Raw genomic sequence first — 27,985 nt, 5'->3', positions numbered from 1 at the left:
ATTGGAAGAGCCTTTTGAAGACCACCCCCTACCTCTGTTCTGATCAAGGAAACCGGCTCAGGAACTCACCCAAAGCCACCCTGAAACCTTAGGCAGAATGAGAACAGAACCCAGAATGGCTGACTCCCAGCCACTGCTCATTTCAGCCCGTCTTACCTCCTTCACCTCCCTCTCCTCGACGCCCATCGATTCCTGCCGTCACTCCGTGTCTAGACGGGCCTGTAGGGCTTCTTGATCCATTATAATTATGGCTGCCCTGCGGGCCACACGAACCCCTGCTCCGCCTTCAAGAGCTTAACAAATATTTACTGAGCACCCTTGGGCCCCCAGAGATTTGCACTGGAAAAGACTAAAAACAAAACCAGAACTAATTCAACCAAGAAAACAACTCCCAACCTGACTGTGACCACTGTGCATGAAGAGACACATCATGAGCCCCATTTTTTTTTCATTTTCTTAATGTTTTTGTTTGAGAGAGAGAGAGAGAGAGAGCGCGCGTGCAAGCGGGGTAGGGGCAGAGAGAGAGGGAGACAAAGAATCTGAAGCAGCTCCAGGTTCCAAGCTGTCAGCACAGAGCCCGACGTGGGGCTTGAACCTACAAACCGCGAGATCATGACCTGAGCCAGTGTCAAAGGCTTAACCGACAGACCCACCCAGGCGCCAGAGCCCCATTTTTAGATGAAGAAAGTCAGATTTAGAGACAGTCCATCTCTCTCTGGCTTCTCTCTGGCTGTGTCACTCGCCATTGCTGGGGTTTCCATTATCCCCAGCTCCCCTCCTCACGCCCGCCCAGATCAAGGCTGTGTATCCCCGTCTAAAGAGGCTTCCTTCTTCTCCAACTCAGAGCACCTGTTCCCTCTGCCCCATTGGTCCTCAAGCCTCCACACAGGGTGACTCCTGGGCTGGAGCCTCACGGGCTCCTCAAATGAGTGCATTCTGTGACCTGTCTCTGGACGGCAAAATGCCCACCACACCCTCCCACCCACACCCTCTCCCCAGGGGCAGGAAGCATTCTTATCTCCATTTCTTGGTATCCCAGACTTCCCGGCATGGTGGCAGGATACACAGGGGAAGCCCTACTTGGCTCCTAGCGCCCCAAGGCCCTGTGGCCCCGAGCAGCGAAGGCACTTCATTACCCACCGATTCACACGCACTCCCAGGACAGGTCTGCAAACCTCTCTTGAGGACCACACTGAGCTATCAGTTCTTTAAGAATGTCTGGTAAGTTTCTTGACCCAGGTCTTGGGGAAGAATAATTCCAGGGCATTGCTGGCAGGATCTTTGGGAAGAGATCCTTCCTGAGGAGCCCTCAGCCCAGCCCTAGGCATCTCCCCAGCCTGCGTCAAGCCTGCTTCATTCTTCCTTGAGCATCTGTAATTCCTAAACTGAGCCCTGAAGGAGGCAAAGAGATCTCTGTCTTCCCAGCTCTGCAGCCTGTGTCTACCCCCTTGGATGGGCCTTCTCCCTGACCCACAGAGACTGAGGGCAGCTAGCATACGTGGGGCACATCTGGCAGCTGGTACGTTCTTCTCTGCAAGGCACTGCTATACGGCAGTGCCCCCCGCCCGAAACGGAAACGTTCTTTTCAGCTCTCGTTCCTGACATCTCTTTGGCAGGCGGAGCTGGCTTCGTTGTGTGCAAGGGATCACGCCTTCCGCGTGATCTGGAAAAAAAGCCATAACCTCTGAGGCTCAGTTTCTGCATCTGTAAGATGGAGACAATAATCCCACCCCACACGCCCCCCCAGGACTGTTAGGGGGATTGCAAGCAATTGTATGCATAAAGCAGCTCTAAGATGCGGTCATGATGATGCTGATGTTGATGCTGACGGTGGTGATGGTGACGATGACAATGGTGATGGTTTTGATACCATGTGCAATTATGGTTATGTCCAGATAGATACAAGGCCTAGGAAGGGGAGAGTCACAGGACTGATCCCTTGGACTAGGCATAGACCCCTGTGTTCCTGGGAGGAGGTCCTTGGAAAGCAAAGAAGGGGATTCTTGAAGCAGGAGCCATGAGCATTGGAGTTACTTCATTTAAACTGGAAAAGTAACAAAACCTTGTTCTGAAGTCCCCGCCGGTGCGGCAAGGCCTTTAACATGGCCACATCCCTCTCCACACCACAGGATTAGGCAAGGACCCAATATGTGCAGAATAAACGGACATTGTTTGTATCAATGGCAGAGCAAACCCTCAGTCTGCTCTGGAAGACATGAGAGGGTCAAGGTTGGCCTCTAGGGTTGAGGGTGAACCTCGTGGGATTATGAGGTTACAAGGAACTGCCCCTCAAGGTTTGCAATGCTCCCTGGACAATATCTGGGCCAATCTCAGGTCTGCCTTTTTTTTTTTTAATTTTTAAAATATTTATTTATTTTGGAGAGAGAGAGAGAGAGAGAGAGAGCAGGGGATGGTCAGAGAGAGAGACACACACAGAATCCGAAACAGGCTCCAGGCTCCGAGCTGTCAGGACACAGCCTGGCGTGGGGCTTGAACTCATGGACCACAAGATCATGACCTGAGCCAAAGTTGCACAATTAACCGACGGAACCACCCAGGCACCCCTCAGGTCTGACTTTTCCGGTCTAAGCAGGGATTCATGCAAGGTTCTGACTCGGAGGCATGTGCTCTCATGGGTCTTCTGAATGGTCTCTAACCTGAAGCCTTGGGCCATGCGTGCTGGGCTATGGAGGGCCAAGCCCATTCTCTGGTCGGAACTCAGCAGTCCGTGTTTTTCAAGAGTTCTCCCTTACACCCTACGCCACCCCACCACACACTCACTAAAGATTGGGGAACACCATTCTGAACTATGAACTGATGCCTAATCTAAGTATACTCCATACTCGGGCCGTCCTGAATCTCGTCTGCTCTTTTATCATTCCATAAAGTTGTCGACTTCCAAACATTTCCATGTGGTGTGGTTCCACTGCTTCCAGAAACACCGATTGCTTCTCCCACGAGGAAGCCTTCCTTGATAACCACGCCTATCCCTATCAATCCCTTTCCATGTGATTTCAAAGGGGCCTAAAAATTGATCCACTTAGATCGTAATTGACTGTGGGCTTATAGATCCCCCTTCTAAAATGAGAGTCCCATGGGGAATGAAATCACTATTTTAGGTCCAAACACCTTGTATTGCATCTGGTTTGTAGTACACAATCTATATGGACTGAGTACATGAGGAAATTTATCTTAATATTCCCCTAACAGCCAACACAGACCTTAAGGGCCCTCAGGCACTCCTCACTGCTTACAAAACATTGCCTGAACTCAACACTGGCTCCTAGCTTGATTGAGTGGTCCTGGCTGAGAATACACAGCCCTTTTCTCCACCCTGAGGACTTCTTCTGCTTCTTTTTTTTCAGTTTACTTATTTATGTTGAGAGAGAGAGAGAGAGAGAGAGAGAGAGACCATATGTGCACACATGTGCTAGTGAACAGGGGAAGGGCAGAGACAGAGGGAGAGACAGAGAATCCCAAGAAGGCTCCTCGTTGTCAGTGCACAGCCCCCCTCGGGCTTGATTTCATGAACTGTGAGATCATGACCTGAGCCAAAATCAAGAGTCAGACACTTAACTGACTGAGCCATCCAGGCGTCCCCACCCTGAGGACTTCTAACCAAAGATAAACAGCATGTTCCTCTAAAAAGAAACAGAAAGCCAGGAGACTTCTTGAAGTTACCTCCTGAACCTCGGTTGACTAAAGAATACAAGAGTTGAGATATTCTACAGGTAGGTGCTGACACTCATGAAAATTCTGGCCGATGTTCTTTTTCCCCCTAAACCACATGGCTGTGGCAGCTCTACCTTCTAGGGCTACAGGTCTCTCCCGGGGACAGAGGTTATGCATGGCTGCCCAAGGATGTGGGTGGGCATCTTTGGTGTTCTTCTTGGTGGATCTTTTGTCTAAAATGAGAGAACAGTGGGTGAGAAGGATCTCTTCCATTCGGGTCACCACAAGACAGCCCTCCAAGGCATGGCCTCACACCTCTGCTCTTTCTAGACTGTAGACAGACTAAAGGTCTGGTCTTCCAACGTCCAGAGCAAGAGATTTTAATTTGCTAAGTGTAGCTTTCAAAGCACACAGTAAATTCTTTCTTTCAGTGCTTGGAAGAGTCAAAAGAGAAAAGCTCTTTGGTTTTGACAACCTCATTCCTTTAACGGGCAATCCTATTTTCAAACTTCCTAGCGAATCTATCTGGTATCAGATTCTCTCCACACCCATCAAAAAAAAAAAAAAATGAACCTTAATGTTATATGATTTTTTTTAAGGGACGAACAAAAGACAAACTGGATATAGAAATATATATTTATATACTAAACTAAAAAAGCTGTAAAACAAATAGAAATCCCTGAATGCCAAGTTAGCATGCAATCTTTTTCCAGTCTGACACCCAAAGACCAGGTTGGCCTTTGTGATTGATTAGGGGGGAGTTTGTAGTTGCTTTCGATTCGAGGGGTTTGCTTTTGCTCGCTTGCTTGCTTATTTGGGGGTTTCGTTTGTTTGCTCACTTGATTTTCGGTTTGCTTATTTGTTGTTTTGCTTTTCATTTTTGCAATCATCTTTCTGGAAAAAAGCCTTCTTCTGTCATCTCCTGTGGCAGGATCAGGGGCGGCTTCTACGTCTCTTAGGGGAAAACATAACCAAAATGTAGCAATGAATGATTTAGACAAAGAAGGACCGTTCCCGCTTTTCAAGAATCTGTGGCTGGCCTAAACTTTTCAACAAGACATTATTGATTGAGGACTGAAGTCAATAAGCCCAAACTTCTCAGCCACTGGCCAAGCACATGAAAACGGGAGACATTTCACAGGTTTTCATGAGCCCTGCCTCTCACAACTGCCATCCACCAACAACTTTAAGAACAAACTTAACTTTTCTAAACAAAAATAATTTCATCATTTTGTGTGGCATTAACACCCTGCTACTTCGATATGTTGTCTATATTTTTCTTGTTGACATCCAACCAATTCAGAGCTAAAAATCCATCCTCCAGTTTTTCTGTGGGTCGTAAATCATAAAAAGGTTATATTTTATGAAAGCTGAAGCTGAGAAGTAAACAGCATATTTATATCCAAAGAGTTTCATCCATTAAGCAGCTGTGACAGGGCCCTGTGGGCCAGAATCTAGTTTTCTTACTTAAAAAGCTTAGTTCTTTTGTAGACTCCTGCAGGGACCTATAACAGTTGGAATTGGGTTTTTTATGCCTTTGAGGCCTCCGAATGAATGTTACACTTTTCCATTATTTTCTTTTTTCTTTTGAGAAAACTAGGCTACCTGCTTATTGCCTAAAACCCACACCCCATGATTGTACTGTCGTAAAATCTGTCTTCTGCCCTCTCCTCCCACATTGCACTGACATCCCCAAACTTTTTGTTTAGGGTCTGTGTCCAGCGAGGTTATGCTGCATTTATTGAGATGGGGGAGGGCTCCCTGTGATGATCTGGGCTGATGGATGGCACTCCTGAATAAAACTTCGGCCCAGGGGCCACCTGACAGCCTTGACCTCCCCTACCTTACAAAAAATAAAAATAAAAAAGCTTCAATCTTAATCTCTCCCTTGTTCTAGCTTGAGAATGCCTCAAAGTCTCCTGACTATTTCACAAGATGGTACATGGCTGAAATAAAAAGGCATAAGTTCGAATCTTGCATTTCACACTACTGCCCACTATTAAAAGGTGAGTGTGCCTGCCCCTTGGGCTATTAAAAAGATGACGCCCCCACCCTGTCTGCAAATGGTGTCGTTTGTGGCCATGAATCTGGATCCAGGTCTATGCAGACACGGATGTAGATTTCACAGCACTATTACATCAGGCAAGTAAGTATAGGTTCAGAGTCCGCAAAATGATCACCCTGAAACTGGCCCAATAATCACTAACAATTAAGAAAATGAAGTATCTGAGCCTCAGTCCTCTTTTTACCCACTTCGAACATATATTTGTTCTTTTGATGTCCTGTGTGAATAGGGGTGCTTTATCTGACTGCTGATGGGCTAAACAATGCTTCTGAGTCGTAATGTAGAACTCAATTTGCTGGGCCTATCATCTGAAAGGGCCTGGACAATTTATCGAACACTGCAGATGAAAGAAAGAGAGGGGGGAAAAAATGTTAAAACTGACCACTTCTAAAATGAAGAAAATAGGGCAGCAAAGGGTATTGTAATATACTTTAATCTTCCTTAATGTAGAAAAATATGAAATGCCATTAAATCTTCCTTTGAAATGAATGTGGTCGCACGGCTTGAGCACCCAAATCTAGTTAATGAATCTATTGTTAAGGCAAATAAACAGGAAGGAAGCCGCGAAGGAGCGATCTGTGCATTATACGACTAATTCAGAAGATGAAAGGCAGAAAAATTAAAGTTAAATTCACGTAAATATTAGAGCAAAGGAAAATAGTTGCAGATGTAAAATAGGGGAGCCTGCACCTCCCTTTGGTTGGTGTTGGGAACAAGCAGATACTTCCCGCTCAAGAGCGAAGTCGGGGAAGATGAAAGTGTTTCAAGGGCCCCGATAATTAACATTTTAAAAGGTTTTTCTTAATAAAAAATGGTCTGACAATAATAGAATTTAATCATCTTATTTGAAAAATTAAACTGATTGCAAGCGTCCGTTTGTGTGCAAGTGGCGTTTACAGAATTTGGATGACCTTGTCCAATCAGATCTCCACTTTAATCACTTTTAATGGAGCCGATATACAAAAAGAAAGATGGATGCAATAGAGATTCAAAGGCCAGTGATTTGGGGGAGATTAGCAGTCCTCCACAAAGGCCCACGGCGACCTGCGCAACCTTTTCCTTTGTTGCCGCCAGAATGTTACCAATGGAACTCAAGCCATGTGGCTGAGGCTGCTGGGGAGATGGGCGTTTTCAAGGAGTCTCACGGGTGTCCCCACCCATCCCCCATGTGGAAAAATGGCCCCGTGGGCATAGCATCGTCTCTGTGAAATAAGAATACTCCCGTCAAACTAACATCGCGCAGGGAATTCATCTTGGCTAAACTTAATCTAAAAAGGATGCGAGGGCGTAATACCTATGAACTTTTAAAGCATCCTAAATGATCATTTATTCCAAGATCAGACTATATGAAGTCCTGTCTACAGGCATTGTTTAATGTGATCTTCACATCAGAGCCCCTTTTTTGCAGGAACCAGATACCCACTCTCTCCTTTCTCTGCTTTGGACACTGAGGGGGGAAAACAGAGACACCCCCTACCACCTGGCACTATACGTTTACGTAAACAGTGGAGATCAACTTATATCCCAGAGTCCCAACTCCATATTCTCAGACAGAACACAAGGCCCAGCTTGGCTCTAAGGTCCCCTGTGATCGGATCCGTGGCTAAGGAACAGATCACAGCATAAATATGGCTGCAAGGACATAGGGGAGATGGGGAGGGGCAATTCTCAGAGAAGCAGAGAACGGGCCTGGAAGATACCCCAAGACACCTTTTGCACAGACGCAGGACACAAAAATTAAGAGCATGAACGGGGAGGCCAGATTGCCTTAGTTGTGTGACCTTGGGCACAAGGTCCTGTGCGTTCTGTTTCCTCACCTGTAAACTGGGGTAAAATTGCCTATCTCATAGGGAGGGTCAGTGCAAGAATTACATGAATTGATACAGGAGACACTTTGAGAACCGCGTCTGACACACAGTCCCGGAGAGTATCCCCTAAACTTGTGACTATTATCACCACTGTGGTTGTTTGCCCCATGTTTTTCCAGGCGAGAAAATTGAACTTCAGAAAGGTTAAGTGCCTGGCTCACCATTGTAAGAAGTGGCCTCTGACCTCAACCTTCTTCAAGCTACTACTGGTCTGCTCATCCTCCAGCAGGCTTGGACTGACGTGGGCACGTCCCCTAGCAGTCTAATGTCTCACACTATTCATTTGTTCCTCAACAAACGTTCTCTGGTGCCATCACAGCCATACCTTACCTTGCTTAGTGGAGCGGAGGCAGAAGGGAGGCCGTGGGATGGCGTCCCACCTGCAGGGGACTAGCCCGCTCATCAAAACCAAGGCTGTGTGGTGCACCAGACCCATCCGCCCAGAAAGCCCTTTGGCTCTGGTCACCCACCCATAAAGGGCTTTCCAGAGTCTCCTCCAGCCGCACTCACTCCTCTGCCTGGGAGTTACGTAAGCACACTTCATTTCTCTGCCATAGTACGCTTTCAGCGAGGTAAAGCCACTGCACGAGTCCTGGCACTTAGCAGTCACTCAATAAGGGGTAGCCATTACTATTCCAGAGGGAAAAGCGGACAATGATCGAACACCTACAGGCTCCTACGGGCATACACAGGCCCTCCCTTGGAGCCAGCACTGAGGCTACCACAGCAAGCTTTGGCGTGCCCCAAGAAGAGCTTCTTGATGTCAAGATGACCAACAATTTTGCATTGGGCACTGGCCACCCCAACTGCACAACACAGCCTTGTTGTCCAGAAAGCCATGGACGAGAGCAGACCACCCCAAGTTTTAAGTGTTGCTCTAGCCTGGGGCTCTTCTGAATACTCAGAGGGTCTTGAATACTTGAATCAAATTCATCTTTTACTCTACATATTCTTTTATCAGAGCCACATGCCTTTCAGAAATTGAGCACAGTGGAGATAGTCGAATGTATTAACAATTGTGGCAACTTGTTTCTGAGCACATCTCAGAATAAATATTCTCCTGTATTACTCTTTAATTGATGAGCATCCTCTAATTTCAAGGTAATCTATTTTTTTAATTACCATTTGCAAGAGGATTTACTCACTGCCATGGAAAAAACAAAAAAACAAAAAAACCAGAATCTCACTTGAATTGGAGCTGAGGCCTGCTATAAGCTGTGAAGGTAACTCACAGGCCCAAATGCAAAACAGTTTTATGGTTCTTATTGATCAATTTTTAAATATTGTTCATTTGAACTTCCAAAATAAATTTATACTGCTAAAATGCCCTTTTTAGCTGCTACATATGTTAGGGCTCCAAATTATATTCGTAGAAAGACTAAAAGTCTCCTAACAAATCGCTAACAACAATAATTTTTTAGGGTAAGTATGTGCCAAATAGAGCACAGAACATTTTTCAGGGTTTTTTTTGTTTGTTTGTTTTTACTATTTTTAGTAATTTTAATATTGGTTATCTGATGCTAACACTGAACTGAGCATTCTATATTTTACATGGCAAGTCTACCCACAATCCAAACCAACTGACTCACCACCCTGGGGTATTTTTGTTCTGGTTGCTTTGATTTGTTGGTCTGTGTTGTTAATGCTATTTGGGATTTTGTTTGTTTTTAACTGGCTTGCCTGCCAAATCTCTAAGACCGGGAAGTCCTCAATTTCCTCACATGAAGGAGACGAACCATAGTCATCACTCCCCCAACCTTGCAAATGGTGACAATGTCACTAGATGACAAGAGGGAAGAATCCAAAAAGTGGAACCACTAAGCAGGTGAATCTCTAAACAAAGTCGGATGGAAAGAGCAATGGCTTTCTAGGGGGAGTCCTTTCCTCGGGACATGACAGTTTCCGTTCAAAGGACTATGCCATATATATATATATATATATATATATATATATATATATATATATACAGAAAATTAAATACTTACTATGGAAACAGCTCCATTAAATTAAAAAGAAAGCCATCAGCATTCCAGTAGAAAAATGACACCTCATTCACTGCAACGTAGCGGGGTCCACTACCTACTGGCTGTGTCCCAGGGAGGACCCTCAACCTCTCCGAGCCTTGGTCCCCCTTATCCCACGTGGACCACAGTGTCTATGAATGGGGTTAATACGAGGACTAAATGAATAATGCATCCCATAAACACTCAGTGCTGGCCCTGTTCCCTAATTTAATAAGGCTGTACTTAATCATCTCAGAAGACAAAATGCATGTAAGTAAGCAAAACACAAAGAGAAAAATTCGACTTTACTAGAAATAAAGTAAAAATACAATTACAATGACGCATCGTACTTTACTTATGAAATTAGCAAAGGGTTTTCAGGATTCTAATGACATTATTTAAAAGAGCAAAAAAATGTTCATAAATATTCAACAAATGAAGAATGGCTAAACCGTAAGAGAACGGTTAAACATGCAAAGAATGATTAAGCTACGGAATTTTTAAACAAAAGAGAATGGTTATTACATAAATTATGGAATTCCTTATGTTGTACATTCTATGAGGTCATGTTGAATGACGTATTGTGAGGTCGAAGAATATCTAATGATATGAAAAATGTCCGTACTATATCACATAAAAACCAGTTTCAAAATGTTATTATGCACAGTACGATCGTATCTGGATCGGTGAATATGAATGCAAGTACAACAGAGACTGAAAGAAAGTACGTCAAATGTTAATGGGAATTATCTCCGGGTAAGGGAGTGGTTGTGGGTGACATTTATTTTTTTCTTTGTGCATGTTCTGTTTTCCACATTTTCTGCAATAATGACCATATTATATGTTTGTAACAAAAAATTTTTGGTTAAAAACATTCAATACTGAAATACTGGGAAGTAAATATTGTTTAGGAGGAGATTTTAGGATGTTCAGTGTATGTGTGTATAACAATCTCTTTCCCCCTCCTCCTCCTCCCCCTGCCTTTCCTCCCCTTGTCCTCTTCTCTCTTTCTCTCCCTCCCTCTCAGGGGGAATGGGGGGCTCCAGTCTCTGCCAATACACCGTATTCAGTGAGGGCATACAAAAAAAGTCTTGTGTGATGGGAGAGTGGTTATGAACTCTTGACTTTCTATTTTGAAACATCCCACAATGAACATCGTAGGGGCACTCTAACCATTAGAATTGCACCTTCAGCCCTTGCAGACAGCCACCTTTCATCCCAAGAACTGGGGGCTGCCCTTAGAAAAGGGGAACCCGGGGCGCCTGGGTGGCTCAGTCAGTTAAGCCTCCGACTTCGGCTCAGGTCATGATCTCACAGTCTGTGAGTTCGGGCCCCGCGTAGGGCGCTGTGCTGACAGCTCAGAGCCTGGAGCCTGCTTCGGATTCTGTCCCTTCTCCTGTCTCTGCCCCTCCCACGCTCATGCTCTGTCTCTCTCTCTGTCTCTCAATAATAAATAAACTTAAAAAAAAAATTGTTTTTAAAAAAAGAAAAGGGAGGGGCGCCTGGGTGGCGCAGTCGGTTAAGCGTCCGACTTCAGCCAGGTCACGATCTCGCGGTCCGTGAGTTCGAGCCCCGCGTCAGGCTCTGGGCTGATGGCTCGGAGCCTGGAGCCTGTTTCAGATTCTGTGTCTCCCTCTCTCTCTGCCCCTGCCCCGTTCATGCTTTGTCTCTCTCTGTCCCAAAAATAAATAAAAAACGTTGAAAAAAAAAAAATTTAAAAAAAAAAAAAAAAAAAAGAAAAGGGGAACCCATCCTAGTTTTAGAAACACCAACAAAGTTTCAAGTTGGACCCTTCCAGGCCATTTTCGCTAAACCTATACCAATCTCCAGTAACTATATTCTGCACTCATTTTCCAAAACAAAATGTGTCAAGCACCAAAACCCAGGATGCAATCATGGAGCCCTCAGTCAGAGGGGAATGCTAATACCAGCTTACAGTACCCTGAGGTGCAGTTAAGATTGCTGTTTTAATGGAGATGCACACATTGTACGATGAGTACCAGGGAAGAAGGGAAAGATGCCCAAGAGTCTGGGAAGGCTTCACAAGGGGGAAGTCTGGGAACAACTGGAATTTGCCAAGCAGGGAAAAACATTTCAGACAAAAGGAACAGCATTCTCAAAGCACCAAACCCCAAGGGTGTGGCAGATCTGACACCCTGTGGGTGTTTAATGTGGGGATGGGAGAGATTCGGTTGGGTCAGCCCATGCAGAGGCCCGAATGTTCTACAGGGAGCTCCCGCTTTATCCCAGCCATGCTAGGGAGGACATCGTCCCAGAACCAGCTCTCCACATGAGCACTCGATCATCCCCTTCCCTGCCTCTTTGCCCTCAGGGGGAAATCCACCTCAAAGCCCCAGTTTCCAGATGGTCACTGCAAACGGGTTTGTCCAAACACCAGGCCATGAAGGCTTCTGAGTAATAGCCATCCTCCCACCCACCAGGAGAGCCATCCTTCCCAAACTCTGGTCCATAGGATGCTCCCCATCTTTTTAGACCCACCCGCGCCCCCATCGCCGGCCCCAGAGGAGATGCTTGTCTGGACAGTGGCCGAAGGTCACCTGCAGCCCGAGGTCTCTGGTGGACTGGGAGTGGCTGGGAGTGGCCTCTCACCACAATCCTGACATCAGGGGGCGGCTGGGGAGGCCTGTCCACCCACCGTCCTCACCCAGGACAAGGCGTGCCTTCGGCTGTGTACAGCAACCCCGAGACAGCAAAACAAAGCCCTACCATTAACTTCTCGCCTGCACCGGCCCCTGCTTTCTTTAAATCCAATTGCAATCTTCGAAGCCCGACACCGCCTGAAACAAAAGCCTCACTGATGCCTGGAAGATGGCTTTGGTGAAAGTCGAGCTCATTTCAGAAAATCAAAGCAAAGAAAAATATTGAATACAATTCAGAGGCATAATGCATTATTATGGGCTTTTATGGATTTTACGTATAATTTCATGTAAAGTTAAGAGGCTGAAGCGATCTCTTACATTCAGCTGTATTATCAGCCCAGCACCAAACAATGTTCCACATCTTATTATGTTCACAGTTGACACACTATTAGAGAAATGTGCAGCTGTCTTACTCTGCTATTCATTTCCTCATTACTATTTTATAAATATATGATTAACAGTTATTGCAGCTGCCTAATTCACATTTATTGCAAATGCAACCCCACAAATGAATGCTCAAAGCAAAGAGATGTGGTTTTAGAGTAATTTAAATTTTACAGTTCCATTTACCCTGCCTTTTAATTTACTGCATAATGACCCCATTAGAATAAAGCACATCTGGAAGTTCTTTGGGGAACATTTAATTTTCTGTGGCTTCAGTACTAACAGAACCTTCTACCATAAAGCCCACAGATGCCTTAAAGACTGTACAAATTTCCACATTTTATGCCAAGATGCCGGTTAATTGTACAGACGAGACAACTACAGCAGAGCGCGAGGAAACGCTTCCCAGCGCGGAAAAGTGAAGATGCTGACCCAAGACTTACTCCGTGTAAAGTTTGCGTATCCAAAACCTGAAAGCAGCTCACCTACTTTTTTGATGTCCATTTAGCCCTGTTCCTTTTCGGGAAAGAGGCCACCTCGGGCTGTGCGTTCTCCGGGGGTCTCTCTTGCCTTTTACGTACGACCTTCTCCTGAACCCTGTATGGCCCTTACTGTGTACAAGGGAAAACAAGGCAGTTTGCAGAGCTCCGGAAACCACGAGAGGCAAGTGTGGTAGCTGGGCCTGGCTTCGCCCTCTCCGGCAAGGCTACAGATGCCTCCAGATTCCAGCGGGCCACGTCAAGGGAATCATCTGGAGTATTCGAAATTGATTTGAATATTCAATACAGATCACCGCAGCAGAACTCATGGATGAGAAATAATGTGAATCCATTGCCATTGATTAGCTAATTTATGTTCTACAACTAATCGAAGCACAAATCTCATTAGCCACAGGTCAGTAAGGCTTGGAGAGAAAAAGACAATCATTTTGGTAGCCTAGTTGGCTGTAAAGACACAATTAGAAGCCCACCGGCTTTCCAGGCTTTCCTGCCCCTCCTCCCAGATCTCAAGCCGATCGTGAAGGGAAAGAAAGGTAGGGCTTCCCCGTGGTTTGGCCAGTCACTGCAAAAGAGATCTCCATATGCCACGATCTGAGCTGCTTCCTTTATCTAATGCAATAATAGCAAACATGACTTTATTGCTTCCAACATACATACAGAAGGCCCATAAGCTATTTGGAGTCACCACACACACTAGGAGCACGATGTTCACTGTTACCTTTTCCATCTTTTAAGCACTGGGAAAATGTCAAGTATTTGGCGGCGGGGGTCAGGGGTGGCCAAGGCTTTCTGTATCCTGATGTTCCACACATTTAAAAATCGATCTTTGGAAAGCACGGAGAAGCCATGCGTTATCAAGTTAGGTTTTGCACTTAAAGTGTACCTGCTGTAAGCCAGAGATTGGCTTTGTTCCTTGAGCCCTGCTCAGATCAATTTGGGGCGGACATTTTTAACCAAACTTAAATACGGAAGACAACAGGAAAAGGACGGAGGGAGGGGGCCGGATCCTGTGTTAACTTCACAGGAAGAAGCACAATCCCTGACGAGCGATCAGATTCAGATTTCTAGCAGTAAGCTCCCTCTGCTACTCTGTGCTGGTGATTTCATTAGGACGGCATTTCAGAAAGTCACACGGCTTCAGCAGTGTTGGCGTGAGCAGAAAACCAAGGCTCCCAGAAGACTAGCCTTCTGCCGGTCATGTGGGCCCTCTACCTCTTTTGTCACAAAAGACAATAGATCATATTGGGACTTTGCTAAATGACCAGGAACAGAACCCACACTGAGCACCCCAAATTCCAAGTGTTCTCCCGGTCATTGCCATGGCACAACCGGGTCCGTAAGAGGCCTGGGTATCAGCCAGTCAAGGCATCGTTCAGGAGTGTGAACCCCTGTTCAGTTGAAACAATGGAGTAGTCACACTTCTTCACGTCCATTATACCGAAGAGCAGGGGATTTTTAACACACCCAGAAGGAAAGATCACAGAGGGCTGGGAGCCCCAGAAACAGTCATATCATCACCCCCGACGGGGGCCTGATCCTCATTTCACAGGGCGAACAGCCTTCACTCTAAAATTGCCCTAAAATTGAAAGAATGCTCTACATTTTCATTGTTTTATTTGAGTTCATTGAAAAGTCTCTAGAACTATGGGTATTTCAAAAGGCTAACTAGCCCCCTCCCACTGTCTTTGTCCTCAAAACCACTGGGTCCCCAGACCTATAGAACATAGAATGTTCCTGTCGTCCCTTCCTACGGCTCCACATCCCTATAGACAGGTCAACTCACAGACACTCTCCCGTCACAGCAGCTTTATTTTTTGTGCCGAGAAGTTCAGCAACAGGAAACACTGTACAACACTAATACCACACACTAAGTGGGCAGAGAGATCCCAAGAGCCCCTGGTTGGCACAACAGGTCCCCTCACCAGAAACTCCAGGCTCTGTTCTTTTCGTATGTCAACATGCTGGAGGCGCACCTGCTTCCACATTTAGTTCCCCCGCCCCCCCCCCCCTTTCCCAGGACATCACCAAAGCTGTTAGACCTTGGAAGGAAGCTGCAGTTCCTTTCAAGCTTGGCTCCCACGAGAGCTCCCCTCCTTTCATCCACCCGCACCAGTAGGGCCTCCTTGGTGACACCGCACAGGCACCCCTTCACTCCTCAGCTTCCAGGGAGCCAACCTGGGACTGTGGCTGCAGCCAGTCAAGTCCTAGCCACCCCCTCCCCCAGTAAAGATACTCCATTTGTATCTCTACCCCCTATTAGACACACGGAAGAACACACAAAACACGTATGTACGTATGAAGCATAATTAGAACACGCATGTCATGAATCCAGCACTGGCCCGGAAAAACAGAACATTACCTACAATAGTAACGTCACCTATTTGCTCGATCCTAACTCACCCCTTGCCTCTTCCAAAGAGATCTGAACTGGGGGGCCTGGGGGCCTCAGTGAAATGGTTGACTCTTGGTTTCAGCTCAGGTCATGATCTCACAGTTCATGAGACCAAGCCCCACATCGGGCTCCACACGGACAGCACTGAGAGCCTACTTGGGATTCTCTCCCTCTCTCGACTCCCCTCCTGCTTGCACACATGTGCACACACGCATGCACAGGCACAGTTTTCTGCTCTCTCCCTCTCTCTCTCCCTCAAAATCGATTAACTACACTTTTTTTTTTTTTTTTTTTTTTTTTTTTTAAGATTTTTTTTTTCAACGTTTTTTATTTATTTTTGGGACAGAGAGAGACAGAGCATGAACGGGGGAGGTGCAGAGAGAGGGAGACACAGAATCGGAAACAGGCTCCAGGCTCTGAGCCATCAGCCCAGAGCCTGACGCGGGGCTCGAACTCACAGACCGCGAGATCGTGACCTGGCTGAAGTCGGACGCTTAACCGACTGCGCCACCCAGGCGCCCCGATTAACTACACTTTTAAAAGAGAGAGCTCTGAATTGTGCGTTCACCATTTCACCCTCTAGACAATAAATCGTCTTTAGTGTTGATTGGCTTTTTAGTTTCATAAAAAGTGGCATTTTACTCTACGCGGCCTTCCACAGGTTGCTTTTGAAACTCAGTGTTATGTTCCTAATATTCACACGGGTGTCTGTGCGTAGCTATGCCCCATCCATTTTCACTTGTGGGTGACACACCCTAGTGTCTTTCACCATTCTCTTATCAATGGACATGAGGGTGGTTTCCAGTGTTTTGCTTTTACCCATGGTGCTCCTGTGAAAGTCCTCACGGCACGTCCCCCTGAACGAACGAACAAGGGTTTCTCTGAGGTATCCACCAAGGAGTGGGATTTAGGGGATGCACGCGTATAGCTTTACAAGACCTTGCCAACATATTTTCCAAGTGGTTCTCCAACTTACTCTCTCACCAGCGAGATATATATGAGTCTCCAGTCTCCACATCGTCACCCGTGAGTGGCTCTGTCAGGCTTAACTTTGATCAACCTGGCAAGTATAAAATGCGAGACCTTTGTGGGTCTTGTGGGTTTTGGTATATTGTGTGTCGGTGCCTAAATACAGTTGTATCTTTGTTATTTAAAGCCGATGAGTAATACTCAGGAAAAAAAATCAGAAAAGAAAAAAAACTTCAGGGACTGGTCGTGTGAAACGAGTGGGATTAGTTGTAGAAGGTCACTGGTGGTTTGGTAATGCTTTTTTCCCCCCAAATTTTTGAGATTGTGTAAGTTTAAGGGGTACGATGCTGTGATTTATGTATACGTTGTGAAATGATTAGCACAATAAGGTTAGTTAACACATCCAGCAGCTCACATAATTCCCTTATAGCTTTCATTTGCATTTTCCTAATTACAACGGAGATTGAGCATCTTTTCATGTCAACTGGCCAATCCTGTTTACTCTTCCATAAAAGGTCCACTCATGTCTTTCGCCCATGTTTCTTTGGGGTTGTTGTTGTTTTTTTTCTTATAGATTATTTTCCATTTGTCTATATTCCAAATGCCAATCTTTTCTTATATGTTACCTAAGTTTTTGTTGAAAGAAGTTCTGAAGTTTAATGTGGTCTAACTTAGCAATACGTTGTGCTTTGCTTAAGAGACCCTGTCCTACCATGAAGTTAGAAAGTGGTCTCCTCTATCCTCTCTTCTAAATATTCAAGTTTTGCCTTTCATATTTTTTTAATGTTTATTTATTTATTTTGAGAGAGAGAGAGAGAGAGTGAGCAGGGGACAGATGGAGAGAGAGAGGGAGAGAGAGAGAGAACCCCAAACAGGCTTCACGTTCAGCACAGAGCCTGACACAGGGCTCAATCCCATGACCGTGAGATCATGACCTGAGCCAACCTCAAGAATTGGATGCTCAACCGACTGAGCCACCCAGGTGCCCCTGCCTTTCATATTTAATCTACCTGGGATCAATTTTTGCATACGGTGTGAGGTAGGGATCCCATTCAATTTCTCCTACCCTGTTAACTGGCATGCCCAGCACTTTTTACTGAGTAGTCCATGATATCCACCAATGGTCCACAGTGCTATTTATGCATGGTCTGCTTCTAGGCTCTTTTTCAGTTTCCTTGGAGTGTTGTCTTTTGTTGGACCAGGACTGCACTATCACAATGACTGCAGCTTTCTAATAACTCCTGTTGTTGGAAAGGGAAGGCATCCTCCCCACCTCATGACCTCATGCACGTATAACTTTTATTTGGCAATTTTCAGTTTGACAGACCCATCTTCCAGAAGCAAAAGAAGGAGGAGGAAGAGGAGGAAGAAGAAAAGTAAAAGAAGAACAATAGCTGATTTCCACATGCCAACTGTTGTGCTAAGAATTTAAGTCACAATAACCCTGCAAAGTAGAGACTTATTTATTTACCTTTATTTTATAAATTAAAAAGTTAAAGCTCAAAATGGTTAAATGACTTGCCAAATGCACACACGAAATGCAGCAAAGTTATAAATCTTAATTCAAGTCTTTTGGACTCTCAAGCCAATGCTCTTTCGGTATCACTGGGGAAGCCTGGATTCCTGGAACCATGTTTAGAATCTCCTTTGCAGATGCCATTGGACTTCCACAGACCTCTTCTCTGCCCTGCTTGGAAACTGCAGCTGGGTGTCTGAGGCTGGACCTTAGCTTAAGGGCTTTACGATGGGACTTGGGGCCTACGAATCCCTGCCCCTGACACATATTCTTCCCGGAACGTGCTATCAGCCTGACTAACTATCCTTTGCTGGACATTGCTCTCTAATTGTGAAGCATTTTCTGCTCAACCTGGATTGTGGAGGGAACAGGAGGAGGCAAAGCGGGAGCTAGTCCAGATAAGATTCAACTTCCTGCCTATAGCCTTTGCCAAGCAACTCAAGAAAATGCCCGTGAGGGAACGGGTGCTGTCCTTTGCAAATGAGAACGGCTGAGCTCTCTGCTCACATAATAAACCCAACTGGCCTGGCGGATTCACTGGCGTTAATTACGTGGTTGAGGTTAAATATATTTTATGGACCAAAGCAATGATAGACGGGTTCTTCATACAAAAGATTTCAGCTCATTTGAGATTTAACCATTTTTAAATTTAATAATTAAAAAAAAAGCCACAATTGTAAAGGTCAGATCTAATTCCACCGCCTATTATGAGCTGCCAAAGCCAAGGCTGCAACTCAGAGCCAGCTGAGGATGACTCAGGACTGGGGGAAGAGACAGCTGTACCAGAAAGGGCAGGCCTCCGTGTGCGACCGAGGGTTCGCGCAAAGATGGCTGGGTCAATTAGGGCTGGTCTCATTTCCTGCCTGTAAAAGTCTAATTTACTTTTCCAGTTTTATCACCGTGTTTTCCCTTTCAGTGCTCAGCTACTGTCCCGATTTCCTTTGCCAACGGCCGTGTCCATATCTGTGAATTTATTTTTAAGCAGCGTGATGAGGCCTAACATTACATTTCAAAACCAATCAAAAATACAGTGGAAAACTGCCTGTAGCAGGTTAATATGGGAACACATGTGGACACTGAGCCATTGGGGAAAACCAGTCCAAGAGTCAGAAAGAGATACCAGGAGATGGGACTGAGAAACCCACCCCTCCAGAAGCACTTCCCACGGGCTCTTCTGTTTCTGTTGTCTTAGAGAGATGAGAAGCAGTGGCCCAGAGAAATCAAGCCACTGTTCGGATCACACAGCTAGTAGGAACAGGTCCAGAAGCCTCACCCCCAACCCAGCACTTCACTGCACTCACCTACAGATCCCGGTTACTGGGCAGGGTGAGTGTTCTGCAGAGGAGGAAGGAGGGACTTCCATGCCCCAGGTCTTAGCCCCCAAAGCCCAAGCTCAATGGTACCACGCGCCACTCCCTGCCTCAAGTGGACACTTGCATTAAAAATGCAACCCGGCTCTGTCCACTAGACTGGGCAGAAGGCTCCAATAAGAGACATTCTGAAATCATCCGGTCAAGAAAGAATCCAAATTCTCCTAAAGCTCACTTAAGCAAAACCGTGTAAATATCGCGCATGATGAAACGAAATCCACTGAAACATATCACCACCAAGATTTTCTTTGGAATTGTTGCCACAACCTCCCAGCCTCTAGTCTTGCCCCTAGTTTGGGGGATTCATTCTCCATTCTGCAGCCAGAATAATGTTTCTAAAATGCAAATCTGATCATCTCTCCCAGCCCCCTGCTACATGGCTTTGGGACGAAAATCTAACTTCCTTAGCCTGGCACACAGGACACCCCAGAATGTGGCCTCCATTGCCGCTCCCCTCTGCAGGGCCCACCCATGCTCGAGTGTCCTCTCAAAGTGCCGGGTCTTAGCACAGGCTGAGCCCTCACCCTGGAATGTTCTTCCTGTGGCTGTCCCTAGCAAAGCCCTGCCGACTACTTAGCGAGTGCTTAGTAGTCTCTATTACTTAGCCTCTACTTACTTAGCATCTACTAAGTACTTCAGCCATATCATCTACTTTCGTTCTGCACAGCCCCAAGTAGATATCTACAAAGATGAAAAAAGCTGAGGTCCAGAGAGGCCAGGTGATTTATCCACTGTCCTATAACCAGTTGAGGCCAAGCAGGGCTGTTGCCCAGCCCTCCCTATCCACCCTCTACGCCGGGAGCTGGATAGGGGCCGGGCTCTCCTCTGCACCCCATACATAGCTTTCTGTGCCGTGTTGTACTCGCTGATTGACCACCACAAAGTAGCCGCCCCGAAAGCAGGGTCTCGGTTTCATTCGTCTTTGTGTCCCCAGCTCCTGGCCAACACCTAGCACATCACAGGCGCTCGATTAATATGTGCGAAAAGAATGAATGAACCATTGGGCAAGATGCTTACTTGTAAATGGATCTGTTCTATAACAGCCACAAAGGAACGCTGCAAAGCTGCATACTGTGTAGTTATTCCAGAAAATACCACTGGTGCAAAAGGCGTGTAGGGCCAGACCCACTCAACACTTCAGCAATGGCTTAAGAGTTGGGGGCATCTTCCTTTGGCCCCCAGCTCCTCCCCTACCGCCACCCCGCGTGTTCCTGGGTTAGTTGCCAGTGTCCTCAGCTGTATCATCAGAGCCCAGGTTTGAATATCCTATTAAACATATTATTAGAAAGATAAATCGGTTGCCCAATTTAATGTTTTTGAGGCACATGCATGTAAATTGCATTTATCCAGATGTTTAGCAGGTCCGTGCCAAACCATTTAAAACATAAAGCAGTAAGTTCCTTAAGCTTAATTTTCAGCTTCCCCAAGATCAGTCCTCAGCAGATGGCTGGGCAGATGAATGCTGGAGAAAAATTAAGGGCTGTCTGTATCTTTCAAATTGACATGAAGCGCACTTGGGCTCTGCTAGAAACTAAGAATGACCACAAAATGTAATTATGATTGTAATGAGAATGGGTTAAGCTTAAACTATTTCTCATTTTCATTGCAGTCACTGCCACAAGATGGAGTGGAGATTAATGCCAGGCCATTTCCTGTGCTTGTTATACTCTTTGTCATTAGAATAAAACATCATAATTTGAGCATCTCATGGATACTGAGAAGGACGGCCGCGGAGGGGTGGCCACGCCGAGCACTGGCCAAACCCTAATAGTGTGGCTCTCTTTGACTGGGCCGCTGCAGCCATCGGCAGACGTACAGCTTATGAAGGGCTTTGCAACCTGCGAAGAGCTATCCAAGAGCAAGAAAGGAAGACAACGAGATCTGAGTTCACCTCCCAGATCAACACTCCTGACTGTGCGAACTGGGTCAAGACAGCTAGGCGAGCCTGCCTCCCCATCTGTAAAAATGAGGCTAAAACCACTCACCACATTAGGACTCTTGTGAAAAGTAAAGGAGACGGTGAAGATGAGGCGCCTGGAATGGGGCCTGATGTAGATTCATTGCCCCATAAATGGTGGCTGTAATTGTGGGTGATGGTCATTGCCTATGTCATCATCTTCCTCATCATTAAACGTAGATTCGTTAATATTCCGACGAGGCAAGTAACAATACTAAGGACTGCTCACTCCAGGCAGTCTTCCACCACAGGATTCTTTGTGTGAACAGAGTCTTACCTAGAGGTCCTGCCCGTTTCACAGTCAACTGCAGAACTGCTTTGGTTCAAGAGGGAACGGGAAGCCTGAGCGGCTCAGTTAAGTGTCCAACTTCGGCTCAGGTCACGATCTCACGGTCCGTGGGTTCGAGCCCCACGTCGGGCTCTGTGCTGACAACTCAGAGCCCGGAGCCTGCTTCAGATTCTGTGTCTCCCTCTCTCTCTGCTCCTCCCCCTGCTCTGTCTCTCTCTCTAAAATAAATAAACATTTCAAAAAATCCTTTTTTTAAAAAGAGGGAACGGGGGCCTTAGGGCTGATCACGCGACCCCTGTCCCTGGCAGCTCCTGAGGGAGCAACTCTGCAGAGTCCAAGTGCTAAGTGAAAACATCTATGGATCGGGGCTCCTGCAGCCCCGATCTGCTGCCTGCCTCCTGGAACGCCTCCTCATCTTTTGTGGGTCTCCTCCAGGGTTGCCTCCGTTTGACACCTTCCCAGACCCCCAGGCAGAGTTGTTCTCTGTCCCAGGTGGGTTGAATTGCCATTGAGCAGCTGGGAGGAAGGAACTTGGCAGCCACCTGTTTTCGCAAAGTTGTATGACAATCGTTACCAATTCCCGAAGATCCTCCTCACCCTGAAAAGAAACCCCGGGCCCGTTAGGGGTCACTCCCCCCTCGTCTTCTTCCACCAGCACCTGGCAACCACTGATCTCCTTTCTACCTCTAGGGACTTGCCTATTCCAGACAGTTCATATCAATGGAATCATACGATATGTGGCCTTTGGTAACTAACTTCTTCGATTTAGCATAATGTTTGCAAGGTTGATCCGAGTGGTAGCAGGTATCAGCAGGTTCATTGCTTTTTATTACCAAATAACAGTCCGTTGTACGGACATACCATATTTTGTTTGTCCCCTCGTCAGCTGGTGGATATGTGAGTGGTTTCCACTATTTGGCCATAATGCATAACGTTGCTATGACCATTCACGAACGCGCATTTACGCGGATGTACGCTTTCAATTCTCTTGGGTATGCACCTGAGGGGGAGTTGCTGGATCTCTATGGTCAACATCTGAGAAACCGTCAAATTGTTTGCCAGAGAGGCTGCATCATTTTATACTCTCATCAACGGTGTACACGAGTCCCAATTGGTCCAAACCCTTGTCAGCACTTCTTATTTTCTGCTTTTTTTTTTTTTTTTTAGAGCAGCCATCCTAGCAGGCGCGAGGTGGTATCTCATTGTGGTTCAGGTTTGAATTTCTCTAATGATTAGTGAGGTTGAGTGTCTTTCCATGTGTTTGTTGGCCATTTGTATACCTTCTTTTGGGGCAATACCTGTTTTTCTGCAAAAGAAGCCAGCTGGGATTTTTATTTCGATTATGTTTCATCTACAGATCAATTTGGAGGGTATTGTCATCTTAACAACATTAAGTCTTGTGACCCAGGAACACAGTTGTCCTTCCATTGACTTAAGTCCTTAATGTCTTCCAATGATATTTGTAGTGTTTAGTATACACAACTTACAATTCTTTTGTTGAATTTATTCCTAAGAATTTTATAATTTTTGACGCTGTAAGTAGGTGGACTTATTTTCTTAATTTCACTTTTGGATTGCTCATTGCTGGTGGACATAAAGACAATTTTGTGGATTCCTTATCATTCTCTATATACGAGATTATGTCATCTTCAAACAGAGATATTTTTACTCCTCCTCTTCCTATTTGGATACCCTTTGTTTCTTTTTCTTGCATAATTGTTCTCATTGCACTTGAAATCTGTCCCTTCCAGCTGAACCATGAGATCCTTGAGACAGAGACTTTGTCTTATTTATCTTGTCATATCCCCAGGCTTGGTACAGGACCTAATCAATAATAAATGTCTGATAAATGGATGTAAGGACATAAGAGTAAGAATCTCACTTTAAAATATGAAGTTTTTAAAAGATTTTCTCACCAAACATCACATGCTTTTTAATATAATATGAAGAACCAAACACCACATATGAAGTATTCTTGCCCAAAATAAGTGAATTAGAGCTAATTCTAGCTTCTAGGAAATACAGGGCATAAAGGCACAAGTGAAATGACATCACAAGGAAGCAGGCAAAATCAGAATGTAGAACATTCTATAGAACAACTGATCAACTTCTCTAACCAGTCAATGGTTTGTGGAAAAATGGTATGTGGAAGAGAATGTTCTAGAATAATAGTGATTCTATTATTTGCTTGAAAATGTCCACCAAGCCAAGTAGTATGTATGTATATGTGCACACATACGTGTACATACATGTGTGCATCTTCTCTAGCCATTTCTCAGTTGATGAAAATTTGGGCTTTTCCCATAATTTGGCTATTGTTGATAGCAGTTATAAACATTGGGGTGCGTGTGCCCCTTTGAATCCGCATTTTTGTAACCTTTGGATAAAAACCTAGCAGCGCAATCAAAGAGAGTGAAGTCTTGCCATTTGCACCAACGTGTGTGGAACTAGAATGTATTATGCTAAATGAAATGAATCGGTCAGAGAAAGACAAGTATCGCATGGTTTCACTCATAGGTGTAATTTAAGAAACACTACAGATGAACACAGGGTAAGGGAGGGAAAAATAAGATAAAAACAGAGAGGGAGACAAACCGTAAGAGACTCTTAAATGCAGAGAGCAAACTGAGGGTGGCTGGAGGGGAGGTAGGTGGGGAGATGGGCTAAAGGGCATTAAGGAGGGCGCTTGCTGGGATGAGAGCTGGGCGTCATATGTAAGTGATGAATCCCTGGGTTCTACTCCTAAAACTACAACTACTACACCATAGTTACTACCGACATTACTAACGACACCGTATGTTAACTAACTTGAATTTAAATAAATAAATTAAAGTGTGTGTGCGTGTGTGTGTGTGTGACCCTTTAGCTATCCTGGGTCACCCTTAGAGGCTGACCCTTTCCTGTCAGGACCCTCCCTGTGGAAAGACTGTGCTTCCCAGACCATTGAGAGCAGGATGAACAAACAAGAAATAAGAGGAAGCAACCTGGTACCTCCCCAGCTGAAGCTTGAAAAGCCTTTGCATGTTCCCCCACCTCTTTCCCAAGAAATGGGCTAGTTCTTCAAACTGGGTCTGAGGGCACAGAGCCGAAGTCAATCGATGTGGGGTGTGGAACATGAACCAAAAGAGAAACCTTTGTGGGTAAAAGCCACTGAGATTTGGAGGTCACTTGTTGTGACCCATCCTAAGCTGTCCTAAGCTCACATAACAATCTCCATAAGATATTAACATGAAACATTAGTGATACATGAACAATGCCCATAATTTGTTGAAGTGCATATTTAAGATGGAAGGAATAAAATGGCCATGGTAGGCAAAATTCTAAGATGGCCCCAAGATTCATACTCCCTGGTGTACCCACTCTGAATAATCCTCTCCCTCTGACTGAGGGTAAGACCTGTGAATATGACGGGATATCATTGCCCATGACAGGTTACTGAGCAGATGACTTCAAGTTAATCAAAAGGGAATCATCCTTGGTGGGCCTGACCTAATCAGATGAGCCTTTAGAAGAGGGTAACGTGTCAGACATATTTCCCTGCTGGCCTCAAAGGAGAAGCAAATCGCTGCCTAGGGAGAGGACGGCCTGTAGGAGCTGAGGGCCTCAGTCCTACAACCACAAGGAAGTGAATTCTGCCAACAACCACACGAGCTTGGCTGCGGCCTCTGAGCCTCAGATGAGCCTTCCCGCCCTGCTCAACATCGGGATTGCAGCTCCGTGAAAGTTGAGCAGAAGAACCAGCTAAACTGTGCCCAAGGTCCTGAACCACAGAAACCGTGAGATAACAAATGCGGGTTGCTTAAGCAGCTAAATCCATGGTAATTAGGAATACAGCAACCCAAAACAAACATAATGTCTGTGACTTGTTTTAAAATAAGCCAGCAAAAAATGTGGGGGAAAGGCAAAGCAAGCGTGACAAAATCTGGTTAATACTTGAATCTTGAATCTGAGTGATGAGTAGTTCACTATTATATTCTGCCTACTTCTCTGAAAATGAAAAATTTTAAAGGATCCTCATCAGGCTGTAATCTCCTTAGGTCAGGGGCAATGACGATTCCATTCATCACTGTGTCTCTGGCAACTATCGTCAGCCCGTGGCACGCCGTGGACCAATGACTGTCAGATCAGCTCACTGACAGGATGCTGTGTTACAGCTTAGGAACTCACAACATCCTCTTGCACTTGGCATGACTAACACCATTTTACAGATGTAAGAACTGAGGCCTGGGGGATTGACGACTCAACCCGTGGCGCGTAAGTGATGAAAGGAGTATTCGGGTCTTTCGATTCCTGATGCAACATCCACCGGCCTCGCTTTGAATCGCAGTGTCTGCCATCCGGGTCTTCTCTGGGATTGAAATAGCTGCTGTTTCGTTCTGGTTTATCAGGAGAATTTACGCACACCACCACAGTCATATTGAGACATCCGTTAGAAAACCCAGGCAGGCAGGTTAAATGTTAATTTCCTTTCTACTGTACCATTGTCTAACCTCCTTCCATGAATCAACGTGAGTAGAGGGTTCTTCACTTACTGACATAAAACAAATTGAACAAATTATGTTACTTAGCCGAGGAAGAACTGGTCACGCCATTGATTCTGGTCCAGCCTGAGCCCAGCTCTTCCTCCTTATTAACATTCACTTGCAAATGAGGTGTGGACCCTTTAACAGAAGGTTGCATTGATCTCATTAGCATATCTGGCTGCGCGGCGGCTCATCGGTGGTCTTATTTGTAGGCGCAGCTTCTAGGTAGCACACCTGCCTGGTGCCCGCTTCTTAGCAGGCTATGAATCACAATCATAACCAGGCCATGAATCAGAGCTGTAGGTGAAAGCCATTTCTAACGATGATATCAGTACCTTCAGAGCGCACAGAGGACTCAGAGTGAGCACGAGCCTTCCCAGATGTTAAATAACTAACGCAGCCTGCTACATATTTCTTTTTCTTGAAAAAGGCTGATTGCAGAGAGAGGGAATTTTAAGCTCTCATCCTCCAGGGCCGTTTTGGCTTCTATTGGAAAGACCTTTGGGGACAATGCGGGAGCCCGTCTCTGAGCCCAAGTCCCGCACAGCCGCCCTTCGGTTGGATATTGCTGAAGGGACGATAGCTAACCGCATGGAGTGTATGTGAAAAGCCCAAGGCCCTCCTGGGGAGGCTGGAGGGCCGGACAAGGTCTCCCCGGCTCAGAGCAGGAGCTGGGGAATCAAAGACCCCCAGGGAGGGCTGCGCTTTTCCCTCCATTCGCTCTGTAACTTGGACCCCTTGTTGGCCTCCCTAAAACTGATTTGCTGATTTCTGCAAAATGAGGCTGATAATAATCAGTATTATGAACCCCATTTTACAGATGGGGAAACTGAGGCTCACGGAGTGAGCAGTAAGTGATAGAGCCGAGCCTGGGGCTCAGATCTGCCTGTCTCTCCAAAGCCCACAGATTTTTCTCCATGTGACACTGGGTCTCTGGAGCATCCCGTCACTGGAGGAATGGGTTTCCGCAGAGGAGTCAGGGGGCTTACAAATGACATTTGCAGTTCCCATCGCTAACTTGCTCCCTCGGCCTTTTACAACTCTGCATGACCTGAGGAGCAATCAAAGGAGAGGAACTTAAAAGCCACTTTAAATTTCAGACCAATTCAATTTTGGAATATCACTCGTGAGGTGTAGCTTCTAGACGAAATTTCTAAATGACTAATACTCTTCTTTGTCCATTTCAGGGGAAAATGAATGTTGCTGCTAACATTTGACATCAATCGCCAAATCACATGTTGTCACATCATTACTCAGCTCCGTGACAAAGGCAGAGGAAAGAGACTGCGGCTGTAATGGTGCTGTTGGGCGAGGAACCCATTCGGGGGCCCTGGCGAGGATGGAATAGGGAACAGAATGAAATCTGGCTAAAGATGCTCTGCATTATGGGTCATGTTGAGGAGGAAACAGAATAGGAACCTGATGCCTTATCAGGATGACTATACATTTCATGTTTAATTGCATAAATTTCTGTGTTTTAATTTGGCTCTAGTGTGCCTTTGATGGACCTGTCACTGAAGGTAACTGACCACCAAGACAGAAAGGTGAGGTGTCCATCACTTAAGTTACAGGGCAGGCTAAGTCCATCACCTGCAACCTCAAAATCAGGCCGCCCCTCTTTCTGTTCACATGCCCATGAGGAATGGTTTTTCTTCTGCCACGAGAAAGGCGACGAATCCTCTGAACCCAACCCAAGGCCAGTGCTCCAGGGCCAGGTGTTGTGGAGGTCGGCAAGTAGGACAGAATTGGTGCTGTCCTGCCTCAGAGACACCTCTGGCATCTTCTCACGCCGAGAGGATGGGTAAGAGGCTGCAAAG

The 27,985-nt window shown here is 45.8% G+C and overlaps 2 long non-coding RNA genes across 2 annotated transcripts; both read left to right on the top strand.

Annotated features, from left to right (window-relative positions):
- The first annotated feature begins 10,197 nt into the window (after positions 1–10,197).
- On the top strand, positions 10,198–13,740 carry LOC131493508 (uncharacterized). Its single transcript, XR_009252716.1, has 2 exons — positions 10,198–10,364; positions 12,955–13,740. It is a non-coding gene; the product is annotated as an uncharacterized LOC131493508 (long non-coding RNA).
- A 9,959-nt stretch (positions 13,741–23,699) lies between these two features.
- Positions 23,700–27,649, top strand: LOC131493510 (uncharacterized). The gene is made up of 2 exons (XR_009252717.1): positions 23,700–23,786; positions 27,356–27,649. It is a non-coding gene; the product is annotated as an uncharacterized LOC131493510 (long non-coding RNA).
- The last annotated feature ends 336 nt before the right edge of the window (positions 27,650–27,985 follow it).

The sequence above is a fragment of the Neofelis nebulosa genome, chromosome 13 (assembly GCF_028018385.1).
Source record: "Neofelis nebulosa isolate mNeoNeb1 chromosome 13, mNeoNeb1.pri, whole genome shotgun sequence".
NCBI lineage: Eukaryota > Metazoa > Chordata > Mammalia > Carnivora > Felidae > Neofelis > Neofelis nebulosa.
The sequence above is the reverse complement of the archived record's forward strand: the minus strand, read 5'-3'. Positions and strand labels throughout refer to the sequence as shown.